The sequence below is a fragment of the Bubalus bubalis genome, chromosome 10 (genome assembly GCF_019923935.1).
Source record: "Bubalus bubalis isolate 160015118507 breed Murrah chromosome 10, NDDB_SH_1, whole genome shotgun sequence".
NCBI lineage: Eukaryota > Metazoa > Chordata > Mammalia > Artiodactyla > Bovidae > Bubalus > Bubalus bubalis.
The window spans coordinates 61,175,150-61,191,638 of NC_059166.1; the positions used below are offsets into that span (position 1 = coordinate 61,175,150).

The window sequence follows — 16,489 nt, forward strand, 5'->3', positions numbered from 1 at the left end:
TTGGTTTGAGGAGGGGGACCAGGCCAAAGAAGAGGAGTCGAACCTGTCTCAGATGAAAGGGGCGGGAGCCAGAAACTAAGCCGCTCCGCCTGTGAATTCTTGGTAGAAGATCTTTTCTCTTTTTGGCTGTACCTTGAGGCTTATGAGATCTTCTTAGTTCCCTGACCAGGGATCGAACCCCGGCCCTCAGCAGTGAGAGCTTGGTGTCTGAACCACTGGGCCACCAGGGCGTCCCTCTAGAAGAGGTCTTCTGTATAACTGTGCACCAAGGTCCCCAGGTCGCCTGCCCCAGCAACGCAGGCATTGCCCTCCTCATGCAGCCCTCTGTCCCGCCTCAGCACCTCTTCCAGGTTCTGACACTACTACGCTGCCGAAAACGGAGCTCCAGGAGGCCATCCCAACAACACCTAAGATAGAGGGCCTTGACTCTGAGAGGGGAAGCAGACAACAGTGAGAGGTACAGGATAGGAGAAAATACTCGGGGGGGCTCATTCCTGTACGGGCCACCCGAATCCTGCGGCCTTTGTAGAAGCAGATTACCGTGACGATGGGAGGAACACACTGCGTGGCCCTGACTGTCCTCACGGGCCTCTGAGGCTGTTTGCCTAATGGGGAAGAGAGTTAGTATGTGTCACACAAGGGATGAAAATGCGAACAGGTAACAAAAGAAACTTGCAGATGCCAAAAGAAATCAGCACGCATAGGTCAGGGCCAGGATGAGCGAGACCTCGGAAACTTTTTGGAACCTTAATAATTTCCTCATGTTTGCTTCTTACACTATCTAGTGTCCTTCCTGGTAGAACAACTTTTAAAAACCCTTAAAGCAAAAGGCGTCTCTGTGTTTGCTTTGAGAGCAACAGTTAATCGCGGGTGGAGCGGCCCAGGAGGCAGCCTGGAGGAGCAGGGCAGGTAGGGCGGTTAGGAGAGGGCAGATGGGCATCGTGAGAAGGAGGCGGGAGCGGCAATTCAGGCTGTTAGGTGTTCCAGAAACTTAGTCATTAAGCTTGCCTTAAAGCTTTGATTTTTACGCAATGATGCATTTTTGGTTTATTTGTTTATAACCTACCTTGTTCCACAAAAAGTTTAAGTAGCTTATAGGATATAAGAAATGTATACAATAAGATATAAAGTCAGGGGCAGGAAAAGGCAAATTTTTAAAAGAGGTCATGACTAGGAGAAAGTTAGGATACATGTTCACATAAAGTACTGTTCAGTTACTTCATGGAAGGCTGGGATCTGTCTCTGAATTTTCAGGCACCTGAAGAGGAAATGGAAATCAGATGGGTTTACCCAATTCTCACTCCCCATGAGAAGACAACAGACAGTTGCTGAGGTAGGGTTTATGTGGTTCTTGTCTCTAAAAGATAAATTCTTTATGGTCCTTCATAAGATGATGGAAGAGAGATATGGTAACAACACCTTTACATTATCATCAAGAGAATAATTCATGAAGCTGTCTCTTACACACAGCTAAGAGGATGACTCCAAAGCAAAATTCACAGATGGCATTTCTATGGAAACCCTCCCCTCTCATCTAATCACAAAGTAGCAGAATGAGATTTGGAATCAGGTCATATGATGTCAGTTTCTGTTTCCTGTTCAACTCCTTTCAGCTACCTGCTTCTTACTCCTCTTTCAGTCTCAATTTAAACTTTACTTCTTTTTTAAAAAGGTTTATTTTTTATTAAAGTTCAGTTGATTTACCATGTTATGTTAGTTTCTGGTATACAACACAGTGATTCATTTTATATATATGTATAATATATGTGTGTGTGTATATATATAAATTCTTTTTCATATTCCTTTCCATTATGGTTTATTACAGGATATTGAATATAGTTCCTTGTGCTATACAATAGGACCTTGTTGTTTATCCATTTTATATATAGTATAAACTTCACTTCTTGAAAAAGATCTTCTCTGACCCTCGGCTGGGTTAGGCACCTGGATTTTCCCTATCTTTCATACATTACATTTTTTGTCTTTACTTACTTGGTGTCTATGTTTACCAATGGACTGACAGCTCATGGGAGCAGGAAACATCTAATCATCTCAATGCTGCTGCTGCTGCTGCTAAGTTGCTTCAGTCGTGTCCGACTCTGTGCGACCCCATAGACGGCAGCCCACCAGGCTCCCCCATCCCTGGGATTCTCCAGGCAAGAACACTGGAGTGGGTTGCCATTTCCTTCTCCAATGTATGAAAGTGAAAAGTGAAAGGGAAGTCGCTCAGTCGTGTCTGACTCTTAGCGACCCCATGGACTACAGCCTACCAGGCTCCTCCATCCATGGGATTTTCCAGGCAAGAGTACTGGAGTGGGGTGCCATTGCCTTCTCCGGATCATCTCAATAGATGCTGGAAAAGCCTTTGACAAAATTCAGTATCCCTTTGTGATAGAATCTCTCAGCAAACCAGAACTAGACGTGACAAACCTAACAATGGGCAACCAAGACAAATCTGCAGTTAACACACTGATGAAAGATTAAATGCTTTCTTTCAGAGATTAGAAACGAGGCAAGGGACTTCTCTGGTGGTACAGTGGTTAAGAGCCCACTTTGCAATGAAGGGAACACAGGTTTGATCCCTGGTCAGGAAACTAAGATCCCACCTGCCAGCAACTAAGCCCGAGTGCTGCAACTCCTGCGCCTGTGTGCTCCAGGGCCTCTGTGCAACCAGAGTCCTCACGCTGCAATGAAAGATCCAAGTGACTCACAAAGACCCCATGTGCCTGCAGCTAAGACCCAACACAGCCTGATAAACAGATAAATGTTGGGTTTAAAAAAGAAAGAAAGAAAGAAAAGAAATAAGCAAGAATGTCCATTCACATCACTTACGTTCAACATTGTATTGGAGGTCCTAGCCAGTGAAATAATGCAAGAAATAAATGAAATAAAAGGTATCCAGATTGGAAAGGAAAAAAATAACTGCTTTTATTCACAGATGACATGAGCCATCTATGTAAAAATCCTGAGATTGCATCAGAAATGTGAAATATTTATGGATACACTTAACAAAAACGTGCAAGACATGTAAACTGAAATTTCAAAACATTTTTATGAGAAATTAAGGATGACCTAAATAAATGGAGATATGGCTTTCCATGTTCGTGGATTGGAAGATGCAATACTGTTGAGATATCCATTCTCCCCAAATCTATCTATAGATTCAGAGCAATCTCAAGTAAAACTGCAGAAGACTTTTTTTGTAGAAACTGACAAGCTAAATTTAAAATTCATATGGAAATACAGAGGACATAGAATAGCCAAACAATTTCATAAAAGAAATTTTGAAAGGCTCTATTACCTGATTTCAAGAATTACTGTAAAGTTATAGTAATCAAGACAGTGTGATCTTGCACAGGGATAAACATATAGATCAGGAGTCAGCAAACTTTTTCTATAAAGGCCCAAATAATTTGTTCGTAATTTGTAATTTGTTTCAACTCTGCCTTTGTAGCATGAAAACAGTCGTAGAGGATATTCAAAGAAATGAATAGGTTTGACTGAATTCCTTGCAAAACTTTATTTACAAAACAGGGAATAGGACAGGTTTGGCCTTTGGGCCACGTTTGTTGATCCCTGACATAGAGCAATGGAACAGAAACAGGCCCATAGCTATACAGTCTACTGACTTTTAGCAAAGATGCCAATGTATCTAAATAGAGAAAGGACAATCTCATCAATGAAAGGTATTAGAACAATTAGACAATCATATACTTCATACCAAACACAAACAAAAATACCCCCAAATGAATCATAGACCAAAATATAAGAGCTACAACTATAAAATATCTAGAAAACATAGGATAAATCTCTGTATCTTTGGGTTAGGCAAAGATTACTTATATATGACACAAAAGCACTAGCAGTAAAAAAAAAAAAAAAATGGACTTTATCAAAATTAACCTCTATGCCAAACTTGGAAAGAATACAGTGCTTAATATGCATAAGCTGTGACTGATGGACTCAAACTTGCTCCCAGAGGTGAAGGTGGCCTCAGAGATCAAATGGTTTTTCTATATTTCAGTTTTTTAATTTGCAAAAGGAAAGTTGGACTTCCTTGGTGGCTCAGATGGTAAAGCGTCTGTCTACAATGTGGGAGACCTGGGCTCCATCCCTGGGTCGGGAAGATCCACTGGAGAAGGAAATGGCAATCCACTCCAGTACTGTTGCCTGGAAAATCCCATGGACAGAGGAGCCTGGTAGGCTACACAGTCCATGGGGTCACAAAGAGTCAGACACGACTGAGTGACTCCACTTACCTTACCTGAGTAAAATCTCCATACAGGCCCCCATACAAACAATGTGAAACCAAGGGGAGCTCCTCTGTGCCAAGTATAGAGACCTATCTGATTTGCCTCAAGAGAAATGAGTTAACATAAGGACCCATGTGGCCAGGTACTGGAATTGAAAATCCTAGAAAGCAAAAAACTTCTGAGAGAGGGACCCTCTCAACATCTCTGTTCTCTGCAATTATCTGACTTCCTCTTTTTTATAGGCTGGCTCCCTCATTCTTCTATGCTCTTTCACATACATTTGTTTTCCTGACCCAGGCCCTACCTTATGTAGCATCACTTCACCCTCAGATCCACTGCTAACTGGGGTTTTCAGTTTCTGCTTCACATTCTCTAGAGAGATACATCGATTGGTTCTATTCATCTTGATGTCAGGTCATGCTGGCCAGCCTATGGATTTGCTTCCTACCCTGGTCCAATCAGCTGTGGCAAGGGTGGGGATAAAAGGGTCACAATGATATAGAGGGACTTACTGTCCGGGCAGAATCCATGAAACATCTTCCAGGAGTATACATAAGTGAGAGACTGATCTGCCCGGAACTGCCATTATTTCTGCCAGTCAGGTAATGATGCCAATTTCATAAAGGAGTATTTCAGAGGAGGATGGAAGGTCCTGAGTCATCAGCAGAGCAAGTCCTGGGTTTCTAAATTCAGTATTTGCATAATATGACTGTGATGGTTAATTTTATGTGTCATCTTGACTGGGCTGTGGGGTGCCTAGATATTTGGTTAAACATTATTCTCAGTGTATCTACAGAAGCATTTCCAGAGGAGATTAGCATTTGAACTGATGACCTAAGTAAAGCAGATGGCCCTCCTCCAATGTGGGTGGGCCTCGTCCAACCCGTTTGGGCCTGAAGAGAATAAAAGAGAGAGTCAGAGAGAATTCACTCTCTCTGCTTGTCTTTGTGCTGGACCATCAGTCTCCTGACTTCAGACTCAGACTAGAACTATAATAATGGGTCTCCCGGGTCTCAAGCTTGCATACTTTGTCGCATCTCAGCCTCCATAACTGTGTAAACCAAAACCTCATAGCACCTATGTGCACACGTACATGTGCACACACAAAAGCTTCCTGTCGGTTTGATTCTATTTCTCTGAAGAATCCCAACTAATACAATGACTCAAATGTACAAAAATCAAACCAACAGGAACAAGAGCAAGTGAAAGTGTATTTCACTCCAGACTTACTGATTCTTCATACAGAGCTATATGGCATTCGGTTCTGTTGTGACATCTTACCTTATACTCTCACCTACAAGATGGTAAACAAGAAACTGGAGACATCTGAGTGAGCTACATATTCATCCCCATTTCTCTCATCATCACAAGTCCATCCCATCAACTCCCCACAGCATAAACTCCTTAGAACACTTCATGCTCCTCAGTTCAAAGAGAACCTCATGAACTGTATGCCAAATATAGCCTCATTTTCTTTCCTCTGTTTACTTCATTTACTTTTATTTTTGTCTTTTTCATTGTGCAAAGTCAACTTCATATTTGGGTAAATTAGTCTTAAGTCTAATAATTCTTCCTTTAGGAGAATGCTTCTCTTTGACATTTACTAAGCATGATGAAAATTTCCAAATGTGCCCTGAACCACTAATATTTACTTCTTGTTACAAACGATCTCAGACTTTTTTCTCCCATTAAGCACCTAAGGTGATCCCTCTTTCCTGCCAAAATAATTCCTATGGTTTTCCGTTTAGGCCATTGCTGGGAGAGGCAGTGTAATAAGGAAATAGTTGATCTTGAGAACTTGGTTATTTACAGTAAGTAGATAGTGTGATTTCAGAGAAACTTCCTTGCATTACTCTGCAAGGAAGTAATCAGCTGTCACAAGTTGTACATTTGTACCTCTTTTCTCCTGAATGTCCTTTTCCATCATTCTAGGCTCACAACTGGACTTCAGTTCATGGCACTGCTCTTCAAATCTGAAAGTGCTTCCCTGGGGTGTTTCCCAATAGATCACTTTTCCCTGTGGGAACTATTAATGGTTTTTCTTTCCAGCTAAGTTTTGATAACTGGATAAAAGCAGTGTCAGTGGAATTGTGGAATGTTTCTTTCAAAAGCTCTAAGGAGACACCCGGTCTTTTAAAGCAGTCAACCATTTTCTTTTTCTTTCTTTTTTTTTAAATGTCTGTTCATATCTGCTTTGAATGTGAACTTGTTCTATTATGTATAAAGTAAGAAACAGCAAAGATTAATTCTTTGCTCTTACCAAACTAATGTGGTCAGTGCCTTCACAGGAGTATGAAACCATAAACCCTGTCACTCTAAACACATTTTCTGGTAGAGTCTAGAATACTAATGACATTTATGTATTATAGCTTACCTGGCCACTGTCAGGATCGCCACTACTTCTGAAATGGCTGTAAAATCAAGGTTTATCTAATATATCAGATGCTCTCCACAGATACTCATTTCCCACTGCTTATATTAGCTATTAGTTCCTAAATATGATCCAGACGTGGTTGGTGGTATTTAACAAAACCTGTTAGTCATTTTCTGTTTCTCATGCCATTCTTTATCCCAGGGTAATCTCTTTCCCATCAGAGAAAGCACAGGGCAGTTCCTAGAGATTATCAGGCCTACTGTCCCCATCTTACAGGGATGCTATAGAGGGCTGGAGGAAGCTTGATACTGCATAATCAAGGAAGATAAATATTTGTGCAGAGCCTTACCATTTTCTTTTATCTAATCCTCACAAAAATCCCACAAAGTAGGTAAGACAGTTGTTATGATCATCTGTGTTAGTTACAGCAAAGGCCAACTTACTGTAACAAAGAGACCATCAAGACAGTGCCTCGGAGAGCAAAGAAATGTATTTCTCATTCAAGTAACAGTGTTGAGGTGAATAATGCAGTGCTACCATACTGCTTCACACAGTCGCCGAGAGATTCTGGTTCCTTCTATCATGTAGCTCCGCCATTCCCTCAGGCATTCTTATGGTCAGAGCCGGGTAGTCGCAGATCCATCCTTGACAGAAAGGGGGTGATGGCACAAATGAAGCGCATCCACTGTTTTGAGCCCCAGGCTCAGTGCAACACACTCACATCCCTTTCACTCACAGGCCATTGGGGAAAATGTGGCCACCTTGACTGCCAGGAGGCTGGGAAATGTAGGATAATGTGCCCACAAAGAGAATGGATTTTAGTAGGTGACTAACAATTTCCACCGACCCATTCTCATTATACAGACGAGGAAATTGAAACTCAGAGACTAATACAGATGAAACTTCTGCTCCTTAAGTCATGAAGAATTAAGTCATGAAGTAGTTTCACTTGCAAATTACATATAATTTCAAATGACAGTTATACCCCCCTCCCCAAAAATGAGCATGGTTAATGTAATAGTCAGCGTTCTCCAAAGAAACAGAATCAATAATATGGTATATACAGAGAGAGGTTTATAGAAATTCAGATCACTATAACAAGGAACTATAAATTATATAAAGGAACTGATCAAAATTAGACAACTCAATTGCTGAGATAAAAACCAAGCTAAAGGCATTGGCTATCAGATTAAATAATGCAGAATGAATAAATGATCTGGAAGATAAAATAATGGAAACTGTCCAATCAGAACAGCAGAAAGACTAATTTTAAAAAATGACAGCAATATTATTGGATAATACAAAACATGCCAACCTATGCATAATAGAAATTCCAGAAGAAGAAAGAGAAAAAGGAACTGAGAATGGACTTGATAAAATTATGGCTAAAAGCATCCCAAATCTAAAAAGAATGAAACAGATTATTCAGGGACTGGAAGCACAGAGTGTCCCAAACAAGATGAACCCAAACAGATCCAAACTGAGACATATCAAAATTAAAATGGCAAAAGTTAGAGAGAGGATTCTAAAGGCAGCAAGAGAAAGAGAGTCAGTTATAAGGGAACCCCAATAAGGCTATCAACTGACTTCCCTACATAAGCTTTGCAGGCCAGAAAGGAGTGGCAAGATATACTCAAAGTCCCGAAAGATAAATTTATTTTAAGGAATTGGCTCTCCACGTGTGAGAGAGAGCCTCATGTAGGAGAGGGCAGGCTGGCAGGCTGGAGACCCAGGGAAGAGCTGATGCTGCACTTCATCTCCATAGGCTGTCAGTGGGCAGAATTCCTTCTTTCTCCAGGGAGGTCAGTCTTCATGGTATTAAGGCCTGCAGCTGATTGGATGAGGCTCACCCGTATTATGAATGGCAATCTACCTGATTTGGAGCCCACTGATTTAAATATTAATCTGATCCTTCAGAATACCCTCACAGCAACATCCAGAATGTTTGACCAAATACTTGGGTTTCATGGCCTTGTCAAGTTGACACATAAAATTCACCATCACATTTAACTCCACAACCCCTCAGAATCTCTTTTACCCCCCTGATTACATGAAATGCACCCAGTATCTAATTGAAACTGTGCCAGGAACTTCAACATCTCTGATTATCAGTTTACTCCTGAGCATCAACAGAGGAAAGGATATCATCCTTTCCCTCACATTGAGAGGATAGCAGAAGTATTGATACATGCAGCTATGTGAAGCTTTAAACAATTCTGAGCACTTACCCACAGACCACTCATGCTTTTCTTCTGGGGGCCTACAGACTTGACTATTAAAAAAGAAGGGAGCAGAGAAAGGGAAGTAAGAGGGGGAAGGGTTACTGAGCACCCATTTGCTGTACCTGTCATCTTTCAAATGTTCCCTGGAAGAGTGCTGCATGTCATCCAGCATTATTCTCATCAAAAATTTACTGTTTTGTATTGTATTTGATGCTGTATCCAGCTAAGGGATGAACATCAGCTAAAGCAGACTTCCAATTAGAGTGTTTGAAAGCATTAGCTATCAGGTGTTTCTCCAGCTGAACAAACAAGGATGATTTGAAAAATCAACATCAATCATTTCTAGCCATTTTCTAAAAAATTTCTTTCCATCTGCATAGCACGTAGTATTCCGGAAAGTGTGTGCTCTGTTCTGACAGCAGCATACTAGAAACTTTATCCACTTCACATACTATAATGAGTATGACGAGACTGTCAGCATGGGGCTGGGCCCTCCTCCTGACCTGGCTTGGTTCACTGCTCCTCCATCCCCAACTATCCTCAGCTCTCCTTCCCTCATTGTTACTTTCTTTGTAATCATCAAACTGATTTCTAAAGTGTATAAATCTGTTTTTTAAAGTATCTTACCACTTATGATAAAAGATAAAGCGTTCACATCACCCTTTTCCTAACAATTATAATAGAATCTCATAGTTGGAATACAGATTTTGACCCTTTCACCACCTTGCGGCACACTGGTTTAAACAAGCCCTGAGATGCAGAATGTCCCACAGAGCAGCCCCAGTCCCTCTCCACACCACGCTGACTGATGAAAGTGTCTGATAATTAGTTGGTAGATAATTAGACCCAGGTGGCTCAATGGTAAAGAGTCCGTCTGCAACACAGGAGACGCAGATTTGATCCTTGGGTCAGAAAGATCCCCTGGAGAAAGAAATGGCTATCCACTACAGTATTCTTGCATGGAAAATCCCATGGACAGAGGAGCCTGATGGGCTACAGTCCACAGGGTCACAAAAGAATCGGACCCGACTTGGCAACTAAACAACAATACAGTAAGATAGTTTATCCTTCCAGTTAGTCATCTTTCTAACATGGAGTAGAACGCTTTTTTCAAGATTTACTAAATACTTAGACTTTATTATTAGCATGCCCAAAGTACTATAAAATCTATGCATCTAAAAATGACAACCAAGTTGTATGTGTAAAGCCAAGTTATCTGAGTGAGTCTCACCGACTTTATTTTTGGCATATTAATAATGGTGGCAAGTGGTTTAAAAGTTAAGAAGAAAAGTCATACAGTCAAAAGTCTCCTTTTACCTCTATCATCTACCCATCCAATTCTTCCCACTTCCCTCTAAGAGAGCCACTGTTACTGACATCTGTTTCTTGTGTATACTTCTAGGGAGCCTTTATGCTGCTGCTGCTAAGTCACTTCAGTCGTATCCGACTCTGTGCGACTCCATAGACGGCAGCCCACCAGACTCCCCTGTCCCTGGGATTTTCCAGACAAGAACACTGGAGTGGGTTGCCATGTCCTTCTCCAATGCATGAAAGTAAAAAGTGAAAATGAAGTCGCTCAGTTGTGTCCGACCCTCAGCGACCCCATGGGCTGCAGCCTTCTAGGCTCCCCTGTCCCTGGGATTTTCCAGGCAAGAGTACTGGAGTAGGGTGCCATTGCCTTCTCTGAGCCTTTATGCAAACATAAATATGTATTCTGCCCTCCTTTTCTGCAGTTGGAAGCCACCATGCACACTGTTCTGTAGGGTTTTTTTTCTAATTATGTATATCAAAGATCTACCTATATCAGAACATAAAAGAGTTGTTTTGTTGCTTCTTATAGCTAAACAATATTCCATGGTATGGATGTATGGATATGTCATTACAGATTTAGCCAATCCCTTATTGGTGAACATGCAATCATTTCCTTTTGTGCTGTTATAAGAAGTACAGTAACTAATATTGTATGGACTTCATTTTGCATACACCCAGGTATGTCTATAAGCTAAACTCTTTAAAATTAATTGCTCTGTTAAAAGATGTGCACTTTAAATTTTGACAGTTACTGCCAAATTGACCTCTGTAAATGTTGTACCAATTTACATTCCACCAGAAATATAAAGAGTGTTTGCCACCCCAATGTTTTATCCAGTATCTGGAAATTTGCCTATCTGATATGTGAAAAAAGGTATGCAATAAGTATAATTTAAATTTGTGTATCTCTTATTATGGATAATGTGGAAAATTTCTTTCTTTCTTTATTATTATTTTTAATATAAATTTATTTATTTTAATTGGAGGCTAATTACTTTACAATATTGTATTGGTTTTGCCATACATCAACAGATATTGGACAACTCTTTGTATTTCCTTCTCTGTGGATTCTGGTCACAGCGTTTCCCCACCTTTCTACTGGGTGGTTGTTTATTTTTCTTATTAATTTGTAGAAATATGTTAAGAAGGTTATCCCATTATCTGTAACATGTGTTGGGAACATTTTTTCTGCTTGTTGTTTGTCTTATTAATGAGCTGATAGTTTTTCTGCAAAAATGTAAATATAGTTGAACCTGTCATTTTAAAATAGTTTTACATAGTTAGGAAGAATTTGCTCTGTTTTGAGGTGTTAAAATAGTTTTCCCATGTTCTTTTCTATATCATTATTGTTCATTTTTTAAGATTTAAATCTTTGATCTTTTTAAAGAAATGTGAGTTATGGATACCTATTTATTGTCTTCCAGATGGCTACCCTGTTGTACCAAACACTTATGAAGATTGTATCCCTTTGGTCCCATTTGTTAAACTGTTTCAGCATAGAACAGAGGCAGAGAAACTACAACCTGTGGCCCCACTCTGGCCCGCAGCCTGTCTCTGTAAACGTGTCTGCGGTCATTCATCTCTGTACTGTCTGGGGCTGCTTTTGCACCAGGAGGCAGATGAGTGGTAGCAACAGAAGCTGCATGGCTGCGAAGCCTAAAAGATGCCACTTTCTGGCCCTTGCCAACTCTTGATATAGAAGGAGAAGAGGAGGAGAGGAGGATGGAAAAAGGAGAAAGCAAAGATATTCTGTACACAAATAGTATTTTCTGGGCATCAACTGTGCAGAGGGAAAATATTCATTAGGAGAAAAAAAATTGAAATGAGATTGTGAGTTTATTTTCCTCTTTTATAGTCGTCTCCCTTGGTAGAAGCTGAAGCTGGTACAGTCTGCTTCACAAAGACCCACAAATCTCTCATCATTTTTCTACCAGGCAAGGCCAAAAGTCCCTACAGAGATTCCAAGTCTTGTGCCTGCTCACAAATTTAATGAGGTGTGGATGATCTCGGGGGACTCTGTGGAATGTGGAAAGCTGGAGGTTTTTTGAACACATCTCTTTGGGATGTTGTGTACTACCACCTTTCAAATCTCCTTCTTTCTTTTAGGACTAACAAGAACACCTCTAAACTGGCTTTTATTATTACTTTTCAAAAATGTGTCGTATAGGATCCAAAGGATTTGTTTCCCCAGAAAGCAGTGTTTTTTCCTTCCAAATATTAAACAAAGGAATTTCTAGTTTGGTGTCTCAGTGGGTTACACTGGTGTTTTTATGCTCCAGCTGATTCCCTTCTGTTCTTAGACACAGTGGTTTTTCACAAGTTACTCACTAATCTCCTTAGGCACTTTACAATCATCCTGAGCATGCTTCACCCTCTTCTCTAGCGCCTATGAAGTACCAATTATTAAAAATCAGACTGACTTGCATGAGAAGTTCAAGAGGAAACAAAGTTTCTTTTATTCATGAGCTATAATTATGATGATAAACTCTAAAATGCTTCAAAAATATTTAATTTATGTTATACTATTATTTCAGGGTTTTTTTCTTTAGCAGTACTTTTTTAAAAATTTTTTTTTACTTTACAATATTGTATTGGTTTTGCCATACATCAGTTTTATGTCTGATTATACACTGAAAAATTAAAAAAGAAGACATAAAGAGCGTCCATACATTATTATTAGAAATAAGCATTATATATGAAGAATATTTATATTTTCAAAGCACCTTTACATACATCATTCTATTTTATTCTCAGAATAATCAAAAAGGTATGAATATGTCCATTTCATAGTTGAGAAAACTGAGTCATGGGTAATTTATTATTTAAAAAAAAAACACCTTTTTTTTTTTTTTTTTTTTTACCATGTCCAGAGTCATGTAGGATCTTGGTTTGGTAACCAGTGATGGAACCCATGCCTGCTGCAATGGAAGCACAGAGTCCTAACCGCTGGACCACCAGGGAAGTCCCTGCTTATTTTACAAATATAGTCAAAACATTGACATTACTCCACATTCAAAAGGAACATAAGGGTTTACAGTGAACAACTCCCCTTCACCTCTAATACCTGTCTCTCTTCCTGAAGGCAATTGCCCTTCCCTGTGTCTTATATATTCTTCTGGAGACATGGTGCGCTGATGCTGAACCTAGTTCTTTTTCATTTAATTAGTTCTGAACCTAGTTCTTCTTCATGTAATGATATATTCTGGAGATATTTCATATGAGTATATAGCAAACTTCTTTCTTATGGTTTCATAGTATTTGATTGTATAATGTATTTGAAACAGTCTTACAGTGATGCACTTTTTAGGTCGCTTTTGATCTTTGCTACTTTTTCTTTTTAGCTGAGCCACATGGCTTGGGGTATCATAGTTCCTTGATCGGGAATTGAACCTGGGCCACAGGTGAAAGCCCACAGTCCTAACCTCTAGGCCCCCAGAGAACTCCCTCCATCTTTGTCTTTAATGAGCAACCTTATGCATGTGTCATGTACATGTGTGCAAATGTATCTATTGGAGAATTTCTATGTTGGAATTGTTGGATCAGAAAATACATAGACTTAAAAATTTGAGAAGTATTGTGACATTTTCCTTCATCAGATTAGACAAAGATTTTAGGTGACTTAGCCAAGACTGAAGAGCTAATTTTTAATGGATTTGGAGTTAAAACAAATGTTTCCTAACCAGAAAATAGGAGCCATGAAGAATGGTACATCTGGGGGGACACTAAGTTCTTGTCAAATATAATCAATTTGGGGCGTCTGCAAGAGAAGAGGAAGAAGATTCACCTTTTGGGCCTACTCCATCCTTTCTGCTGCCCTCTGGGAACTTGTTCTCTGAACTGGAGGGCCAAGTGATGAACCGACCTCAGCAAGCCCAGATGGGTTTACCTCCTGTCGTTCTGGGCCAGTCAGTCTCGTACACAACTGAGATGTGGACTTGTACCAAAAAGTTGAAGAAATTAAAGGGCTTTGCCTCAAAAAATAGAAGGCTAGGAAGAAACAAGGAATGAGTTTTAAAAGGCCTTCAAAGATACTGCTCTTCTGCAAGATGACCCCTCGTGAACAGGCTTTCTTTGTGAGTCACTGTCCGTGGTGCTGACAACATCCCTGTGGGCTGAGGAGGGGTTGCTTTTCCTTTTCCTGGGGCACTAAAGTGTCTTAAACAAACCCTCCTGGGGAATTCTGGGCAGGAGAGAAAGGCAATCAAGGGAAACAAGAGAAGTAGAAAGGATAAGAGCTAGTTAAGTTGACTGTGAGGTGGGCGGAGAAGGAAGAGGGATTGGTATATGATTGGATATTGTCTACAAATCATAGTGATGGGGAGTGGGAGGAACATTTGCACATTGCCTTGGCATTCCATTATTGTATGCATATATTTCCTGAGGACTTGAAGAATCAAGTGAGGGTATAGAAAATACCTTAGAGAAAATTATCATGTGGAATTTCTTGAGTGGACAATTTTAGAAATAAGATGGATTACCATCTGCCTGAACTGATTTAACTATAATCCTGCCAAGAGAGGGAATAGACTGAATAACCTCCGGAGAACCTCACAATATTTGAAGTTACAACTTCAGTGAAAACATTCATCCTATTCTTGCTCTTTATCTCTGAGCTTCAGGGCAGCCTGGATTTAACCTAAAGTAACATCACAAGCTATACTGATTTTGTCTTATCTATAGTCATTTGCCTTCAAGTGTTGTTTTAATACTCACGAGAAGTTAATAACTCTCTCAACCTGTCGGTTCTTTCCTCAGCAGCATAAAAGTATAACACAGAACATGAATTCAATAAATCCAACTCACTCCTTATTGCTGCACTGAAATTGAACAATTTTTCCTTCACATGATTAAGTCTACAAAATATTTCTGTTTTGGTACAGAGAGAAACTCTTGGATTTATATTAAATTTAAGTGTAAAAATGTGATTTTTTTTTAACATTTCTATCCTTGGCTTTGTTTTCATTTGAAATGCTAAATTTTCTGGTTGGAAAAACTTTATAATATTGGAAATTAGGCCAGAAACTCCATAAATGCCAAAATGTATTTTTCAATATTTTAATGGCCTCACTGGCAATGCAGTTGGCTCTGTGTTCTTGGCTGTGATTATAATCATTGCCGCTATAGGGGCACACTAGTTTCAAACTGAGCTTAGGGAGCTCTTGGGCATGAGCAGTCAAAGGAGCATCCAGAAAGCCTTCAAGGGCCCCTACTAGTGTATCTGTCTCCACACAGGGTGAGATTTCCCCGTAGGCCACCAAGAAAAGAAGCTGTTTTCCCCAAGGGTTATCTAATCCTGCCTGTGGGCATTGACTCTTCTAACCCTTCTCGTATTCCAAGTTTAGAGACTGCCCTCAAGTTCCACATCAAATTTCTCTATTCCAGGGCTGTGACTCAGCTTCAGTCTAAAATCCACTTGAGAAAAAACACTGAAGGGAAAGAGGATCATCCTTTCTTCTGGATTGGCTCTCAACATTTTCTTTTCCTCATACACAGTTAACAAAACTATCATCTCTTATTACACAGTGGTGATTCTTTGCCAAAGTGTGGATGGGCAGGGCAGAAGGGCTGTCCTTTTCTGCTTCACCCAGAGACACTTATCAAATGGAGGGTGGGGTAGGTGAGAAACTCTATAGAAAAATCAACTCACTCACACATAAATTCAACAAGCTGGCTATATTTTCTGACCAAATCTAATAAGTACCTGTCAGCTCTTTTGAGTTTTCTTTGTAGACAATTACCTAATCTATAAATTATCCAAATTTGCTTTTTTCGAGGTTCCATATTGTGTACTGCATGTACTATTATCATGATTATCATCAGAAACAACAACAAATACATACTGAGTGTTTACCAGGTAAAAGACTAGAACTGACCAATATAGGGATCTAAGGGATGAATGAGACAGAGGCTTCTTCCTCTCAAAAGCGTAATAATTGGGACACGGTTTGTCTACTTCTTTCGCCCCTATATGTTGGCAAGATGCATGATCCTAGATGAGCCACTTAGCCACAATTCTCCATTCTCCTCTTTTTTCCCCCTTGTTTTGAACAAATGTCCAGTGCACAGTCTATGGTCTGAGTCGTGAGCATCAGATATCAGAAGTAAATGGAAAAGGAAAAGCAGAGCAGGGGAACAGCTATGGCTCACTCTGCTATTCTCTCCATTTGGCAGGGCTTCCAGACTCCCCCATAAAGCAGAGATTATCATGCCCACAAAAGACCCTGAAATCTTTCCCAGAAACCAATTGCCAGACTGGGAATTCTGAAGAACATAACACAAGTGAATACACATTATTTTCTTCTCTAAGAGCAAAAGATTATAAAAAGTAA

General features: G+C 40.0%; 1 long non-coding RNA gene across 1 annotated transcript; it reads left to right on the forward strand.

Annotated features, from left to right (window-relative positions):
• Positions 1–802: 802 nt before the first annotated feature.
• Positions 803–14,984, forward strand: LOC112587484. The gene is made up of 4 exons (XR_003111993.2): positions 803–909; positions 1,255–1,333; positions 10,960–11,034; positions 13,031–14,984. It is a non-coding gene; the product is annotated as an uncharacterized LOC112587484 (long non-coding RNA).
• Positions 14,985–16,489: the final 1,505 nt, after the last annotated feature.